Below are 8,298 nucleotides of genomic sequence, written 5' to 3' on the forward strand. Positions count from 1 at the left end.
ACCGTGGTTTTTTTTCCATTCTTTATACCGTCGTCATAGTGTCATACTAGTTGTTACGAGTATACTACTATCTCTTTATCAACCAGTGTACAGTGCGGTAGTTCACGGCTGTGGCTACCTCTGTGTCGGCAGTCGGCAGGCAGTCCGTCCATCCATAATTGTATTATTATTATAATATATACCACCTAACCGTGGTTTTTTTTCCATTCTTTATACCGTCGTCATAGTGTCATACTAGTTGTTACGAGTATACTACTATCTCTTTATCAACCAGTGTACAGTGCGGTAGTTCACGGCTGTGGCTACCTCTGTGTCGGCAGTCGGCAGGCAGTCCGTCCATCCATAATTGTATTATTATTATAATATATACCACCTAACCGTGGTTTTTTTTCCATTCTTTATACCGTCGTCATAGTGTCATACTAGTTGTTACGAGTATACTACTATCTCTTTATCAACCAGTGTACAGTGCGGTAGTTCACGGCTGTGGCTACCTCTGTGTCGGCAGTCGGCAGGCAGTCCGTCCATCCATAATTGTATTATTATTATAATATATACCACCTAACCGTGGTTTTTTTTCCATTCTTTATACCGTCGTCATAGTGTCATACTAGTTGTTACGAGTATACTACTATCTCTTTATCAACCAGTGTACAGTGCGGTAGTTCACGGCTGTGGCTACCTCTGTGTCGGCAGTCGGCAGGCAGTCCGTCCATCCATAATTGTATTATTATTATAATATATACCACCTAACCGTGGTTTTTTTTCCATTCTTTATACCGTCGTCATAGTGTCATACTAGTTGTTACGAGTATACTACTATCTCTTTATCAACCAGTGTACAGTGCGGTAGTTCACGGCTGTGGCTACCTCTGTGTCGGCAGTCGGCAGGCAGTCCGTCCATCCATAATTGTATTATTATTATAATATATACCACCTAACCGTGGTTTTTTTATACCACCTAACCGTGGCAGTCCGTCCATAATTGTATACTAGTAAACTATCCAATCCATCCATCTCCATTGTTTACCTGAGGTGCCTTTTAGTTCTGCCTATAAAATATGGAGAACAAAAAAGTTGAGGTTCCAAAATTAGGGAAAGATCAAGATCCACTTCCACCTCGTGCTGAAGCTGCTGCCACTAGTCATGGCCGAGACGATGAAATGCCAGCAACGTCGTCTGCCAAGGCCGATGCACAATGTCATAGTACAGAGCATGTCAAATCCAAAACACCAAATATCAGAAAAAAAAGGACTCCAAAACCTAAAATAAAATTGTCGGAGGAGAAGCGTAAACTTGCCAATATGCCATTTACCACACGGAGTGGCAAGGAACGGCTGAGGCCCTGGCCTATGTTCATGGCTAGTGGTTCAGCTTCACATGAGGATGGAAGCACTCAGCCTCTCGCTAGAAAACTGAAAAGACTCAAGCTGGCAAAAGCACCGCAAAGAACTGTGCGTTCTTTGAAATCCCAAATCCACAAGGAGAGTCCAATTGTGTCGTTTGCGATGCCTGACCTTCCCAACACTGGACGTGAAGAGCATGCGCCTTCCACTATTTGCACGCCCCCTGCAAGTGCTGGAAGGAGCACCCGCAGTCCAGTTCCTGATAGTCAGATTGAAGATGTCAGTGTTGAAGTACACCAGGATGAGGAGGATATGGGTGTTGCTGGCGCTGGGGAGGAAATTGACCAGGAGGATTCTGATGGTGAGGTGGTTTGTTTAAGTCAGGCACCCGGGGAGACACCTGTTGTCCGTGGGAGGAATATGGCCGTTGACATGCCAGGTGAAAATACCAAAAAAATCAGCTCTTCGGTGTGGAGGTATTTCACCAGAAATGCGGACAACAGGTGTCAAGCCGTGTGTTCCCTTTGTCAAGCTGTAATAAGTAGGGGTAAGGACGTTAACCACCTCGGAACATCCTCCCTTATACGTCACCTGCAGCGCATTCATAATAAGTCAGTGACAAGTTCAAAAACTTTGGGTGACAGCGGAAGCAGTCCACTGACCAGTAAATCCCTTCCTCTTGTAACCAAGCTCACGCAAACCACCCCACCAACTCCCTCAGTGTCAATTTCCTCCTTCCCCAGGAATGCCAATAGTCCTGCAGGCCATGTCACTGGCAAGTCTGACGAGTCCTTTCCTGCCTGGGATTCCTCCGATGCATCCTTGCGTGTAACGCCTACTGCTGCTGGCGCTGCTGTTGTTGCCGCTGGGAGTCGATGGTCATCCCAGAGGGGAAGTCGTAAGCCCACTTGTACTACTTCCAGTAAGCAATTGACTGTTCAACAGTCCTTTGCGAGGAAGATGAAATATCACAGCAGTCATCCTACTGCAAAGCGGATAACTGAGTCCTTGACAACTATGTTGGTGTTAGACGTGCGTCCGGTATCCGCCGTTAGTTCACAGGGAACTAGACAATTTATTGAGGCAGTGTGCCCCCGTTACCAAATACCATCTAGGTTCCACTTCTCTAGGCAGGCGATACCGAGAATGTACACGGACGTCAGAAAAAGACTCACCAGTGTCCTAAAAAATGCAGTTGTACCCAATGTCCACTTAACCACGGACATGTGGACAAGTGGAGCAGGGCAGGGTCAGGACTATATGACTGTGACAGCCCACTGGGTAGATGTATGGACTCCCGCCGCAAGAACAGCAGCGGCGGCACCAGTAGCAGCATCTCGCAAACGCCAACTCTTTCCTAGGCAGGCTACGCTTTGTATCACCGCTTTCCAGAATACGCACACAGCTGAAAACCTCTTACGGCAACTGAGGAAGATCATCGCGGAATGGCTTACCCCAATTGGACTCTCCTGTGGATTTGTGGCATCGGACAACGCCAGCAATATTGTGTGTGCATTAAATATGGGCAAATTCCAGCACGTCCCATGTTTTGCACATACCTTGAATTTGGTGGTGCAGAATTTTTTAAAAAACGACAGGGGCGTGCAAGAGATGCTGTCGGTGGCCAGAAAAATTGCGGGACACTTTCGGCATACAGGCACCACGTACAGAAGACTGGAGCACCACCAAAAACTACTGAACCTGCCCTGCCATCATCTGAAGCAAGAAGTGGTAACGAGGTGGAATTCAACCCTCTATATGCTTCAGAGGTTGGAGGAGCAGCAAAAGGCCATTCAAGCCTATACAATTGAGCACGATATAGGAGATGGAATGCACCTGTCTCAAGTGCAGTGGAGAATGATTTCAACGTTGTGCAAGGTTCTGATGCCCTTTGAACTTGCCACACGTGAAGTCAGTTCAGACACTGCCAGCCTGAGTCAGGTCATTCCCCTCATCAGGCTTTTGCAGAAGAAGCTGGAGGCATTGAAGAAGGAGCTAACACGGAGCGATTCCGCTAGGCATGTGGGACTTGTGGATGCAGCCCTTAATTCGCTTAACAAGGATTCACGGGTGGTCAATCTGTTGAAATCAGAGCACTACATTTTGGCCACCGTGCTCGATCCTAGATTTAAAGCCTACCTTGGATCTCTCTTTCCGGCAGACACAGGTCTGCTGGGGTTGAAAGACCTGCTGGTGACAAAATTGTCAAGTCAAGCGGAACGCGACCTGTCAACATCTCCTCCTTCACATTCTCCCGCAACTGGGGGTGCGAGGAAAAGGCTCAGAATTCCGAGCCCACCCGCTGGCGGTGATGCAGGGCAGTCTGGAGCGACTGCTGATGCTGACATCTGGTCCGGACTGAAGGACCTGACAACGATTACGGACATGTCGTCTACTGTCACTGCATATGATTCTCTCAACATTGATAGAATGGTGGAGGATTATATGAGTGACCGCATCCAAGTAGGCACGTCACACAGTCCGTACTTATACTGGCAGGAAAAAGAGGCAATTTGGAGGCCCTTGCACAAACTGGCTTTATTCTACCTAAGTTGCCCTCCCACAAGTGTGTACTCCGAAAGAGTGTTTAGTGCCGCCGCTCACCTTGTCAGCAATCGGCGTACGAGGTTACATCCAGAAAATGTGGAGAAGATGATGTTCATTAAAATGAATTATAATCAATTCCTCCGCGGAGACATTGACCAGCAGCAATTGCCTCCACAAAGTACACAGGGAGCTGAGATGGTGGATTCCAGTGGGGACGAATTGATAATCTGTGAGGAGGGGGATGTACACGGTGATATATCGGAGGGTGAAGAGGTGGACATCTTGCCTCTGTAGAGCCAGTTTGTGCAAGGAGAGATTAATTGCTTCTTTTTTGGGGGGGGTCCAAACCAACCCGTCATATCAGTCACAGTCGTGTGGCAGACCCTGTCACTGAAATGATGGGTTGGTTAAAGTGTGCATGTCCTGTTTTGTTTATACAACATAAGGGTGGGTGGGAGGGCCCAAGGATAATTCCATCTTGCACCTCTTTTTTCTTTTCTTTTTCTTTGCATCATGTGCTGATTGGGGAGGGTTTTTTGGAAGGGACATCCTGCGTGACACTGCAGTGCCACTCCTAGATGGGCCCGGTGTTTGTGTCGGCCACTAGGGTCGCTAATCTTACTCACACAGCTACCTCATTGCGCCTCTTTTTTTCTTTGCGTCATGTGCTGTTTGGGGAGGGTTTTTTGGAAGGGACATCCTGCGTGACACTGCAGTGCCACTCCTAGATGTGCCCGGTGTTTGTGTCGGCCACTAGGGTCGCTAATCTTACTCACACAGTCAGCTACCTCATTGCGCCTCTTTTTTTCTTTGCGTCATGTGCTGTTTGGGGAGGGTTTTTTGGAAGGGCCATCCTGCGTGACACTGCAGTGCCACTCCTAGATGGGCCCGGTGTTTGTGTCGGCCACTAGGGTCGCTAATCTTACTCACACAGCTACCTCATTGCGCCTCTTTTTTTCTTTGCGTCATGTGCTGTTTGGGGAGGGTTTTTTGGAAGGGCCATCCTGCGTGACACTGCAGTGCCACTCCTAGATGGGCCCGGTGTTTGTGTCGGCCACTAGGGTCGCTAATCTTACTCACACAGCTACCTCATTGCGCCTCTTTTTTTCTTTGCGTCATGTGCTGTTTGGGGAGGGTTTTTTGGAAGGGACATCCTGCGTGACACTGCAGTGCCACTCCTAGATGGGCCCGGTGTTTGTGTCGGCCACTAGGGTCGCTTATCTTACTCACACAGCGACCTCGGTGCAAATTTTAGGACTAAAAATAATATTGTGAGGTGTGATGTGTTCAGAATAGGCTGAAAATGAGTGTAAATTATGTTTTTTGAGGTTAATAATACTTTGGGATCAAAATTACCCCCAAATTCTATGATTTAAGCTGTTTTTTAGGGTTTTTTGAAAAAAACACCCGAATCCAAAACACACCCGAATCCGACAAAAATAATTCGGTGAGGTTTTGCCAAAACGCGTTCGAACCCAAAACACGGCCGCGGAACCGAACCCAAAACCAAAACACAAAACCCGAAAAATTTCAGGCGCTCATCTCTAGTAGCCACTAGGACCCGCCGCAGCTCTAACAGCAAGTCCGTGTGGTAACCAATGGGGAGGCCCCCTGCTCACACCGGAACCTACCTCCCCCACTGCCAGCCGGCCAGAGTCCAGCCCAGGCGCGGGGTTCAGATGCCAGCATTGAGTAAGACTTTTACTTATGATGGCGCAGAAGGCTTCATTAGCCCTCACTGCACCGCACAATTACCCAGCGCTTCCTCCTCAACTTCCTTTACCACCATGCTAGGTGCAGTCACATTCAGCCTCAGCTTTGAGAAGGCAGCCCGTGTGATTGTGACAGGGCTGTTCTGCAGATGTCTTATGCTGATTGTTGGAGATCCAGCTGGCTGCTCCTGCTAATTAAAGATGGGCAGTTTGTGTCCTGCAGTCTGAGTCTCACTGCAGTGCCCAAAACAAGGTATGCTGCACCTGCCACCACCAACAAAAAACTATAATAATTATAATAATTATAATTATAATGTGCTGGGGTGCCTTCCAGGCTCCCATAACTAATGGAACAGGTGATCAACATTTCAAGGCCCAATCAGCCTTTTCATTAGGGTGAAACATTGGCAATAAACCAGCAGGGATGCACTCCTACAGCCAATCATTACCTGATGGTGTATTCTGTGAGGCCACACCCCCTGTGATACTACACCCCCTATCTGGGAGCATGCATGCCTTAGGTGCATGTAAATATAACTATTACCGTTCCCCTATCATGGTGCCCCCCCTTTCATTTTCTTCTGGATCCGCCCCTGTATATATATATATATATATATATATATATATATTAGTGCTGGGCAAGATAACGCGTTATTAACGCGTTAACGCTATAAGGCAATAACAGCGATAATATTGTTAACGCTGCTGCGCCGGAAGCAGTAATTCATCTGACCCCCTTGATGGAGAAGCCGCTGGATGCCGCTGGAGAAGAGGAAGCCACCGGAGATGAGGAAGCCGCCAGCCGCCATAACCTCTTGAGACTGAGACATCTTCACAATATCTCTGTGAGTACTGGTTTTTATACAGAGCCCTAGCAAAGGCATAGGATTCTGATAGATAGCTGCTCTTTAGCATTTAGTTTTTAGTTAGATAGGTAGCGATTAACTTAGAAGTTCTAACTAAGTTACCCAGCTCCGGCCAGCGCTAGAACACAAGCGGGAGCTGCGCCGCGGTGGGACTGGGTGAGTGGGATCCCGTAGCGCGCGCTGGCCGGAACTGGGTAACTTAGTTACGCGGCTGAGGAGAAACCTTGGTCGCGTGGGTTGCAGCGAGCAGGGCAGCCCTTCTCTTCTCTGGCGGGCGCCGCTGTGGGACTTGATGAGAATGGTCCCACAGCGTGCGCGCTGACCGGCGCGCAAGTATCAGAGACAGCGCAGGAAGCACTTCTTATCACCAGGAAGCACTTCTCACCGCCGGCTATTCACTTATTCGATCAACGCCGCTGTGGGACTGGATGTGACGGGTTTATGTACATTGGGGCTGATATTGCTTATATTAACAGGAGAGTTAGTGGATGGGATTGGAAGTTTGGGCCTCCTTCGTTCATTAAGGTCTCCCTGCTGAGCTATTATACTCCCTTTTATTGCTGGGGTGCCTAATCTGCTATAAACAAAAAATACAGTTTGTTTTTTTATAAATTTTATTTTATTTATTTAAAAATGTTTTCACAGAAAATGGAGAAAGGAACCGAAATCTTACATGGACATTTTCATTTTAAATCTCTACCAGATGGCACAGTTGATAAAACCAAAGTTATTTGTAAACACTGCAAAGCTGAATTTTCTTATCACCGGAGTACTTCGAGTCTGAAGTATCACTTAAATGCAATACACACCGTTGATGCCAGCAACTCACCCACTCAAACAAACAGTGGAGGGAAGCTTCGGCAGACTACATTGGATACAGCATTTGGGAGAAGTATAGATAAACAAAAGCAAGAAAAGCTAACAAATAACATAGCGAAGTGGATAGCTACAAACTGCAGGCCAATTAGTATTGTCGAAGATGTCGGTCTGAGGAACGTTCTTAGGATCGCAACGAATGACAGCACGTATGAGCCTCCCTCAAGACGCACCATCACAAGAAGAATACATGACTTGTATGAAAATGAGAGGACTACAAAAGCGATGGTGTTACAATGTGTACCACATGTTGCTCTCACTGGAGATTACTGGACATCGCTGGGTAACCATAATTACCTCGGAGTTACAGTGCATTATATTGATGAACACTGGGAGCTACATTCACATGCTCTGACTGTAATGAAAACAGAAGAGAGACATTTTGCTGAAACGTGCGCTGAACATTTTATTCATGTTGCACAGGAGTGGAACATTTCAGATAAAGTCGGCACACTTAGCACAGATAGTGCAAGAAATATGATTGCTGCTGCAAGACACCTGCCTTTTGAACATGTCCCCTGCACTGCGCACAGTCTCCAGCGTTCTGTCACAGTATCTCTGCAGAACAGTGCGTTTGACAATGTCCTGGCCAAACGCAGAAAAGTTGTAGGCCACTTTAAACACAGTCCAGCAAGTGCTGCAGAATTACAAAAACAACAATTTCAACATAGACAAAATAAGGAGTCGCTTATACAAGATATTCCAACCAGATGGAATTCGACTCTGGACATGATAAAAAGTGTCTGTAGAAATGAACAGCCACTGAGGGATGTCCACACCACACACAACACCAAGATTGCCATGCCAACTACAGCTGAAATGGACAAACTGCAGAGGTTGGAAACGCTACTGGAGCCCTGCAGGTATATTTTACATACTTCATATATTTCATTTTTCCACTGTCCTGTCTGTAAAAAATATAGCATGAATGGGATGTAGTTAGGTAGGTTT

This window comes from Pseudophryne corroboree, chromosome 7 (genome assembly GCF_028390025.1).
Source record: "Pseudophryne corroboree isolate aPseCor3 chromosome 7, aPseCor3.hap2, whole genome shotgun sequence".
Taxonomy (NCBI): domain Eukaryota; kingdom Metazoa; phylum Chordata; class Amphibia; order Anura; family Myobatrachidae; genus Pseudophryne; species Pseudophryne corroboree.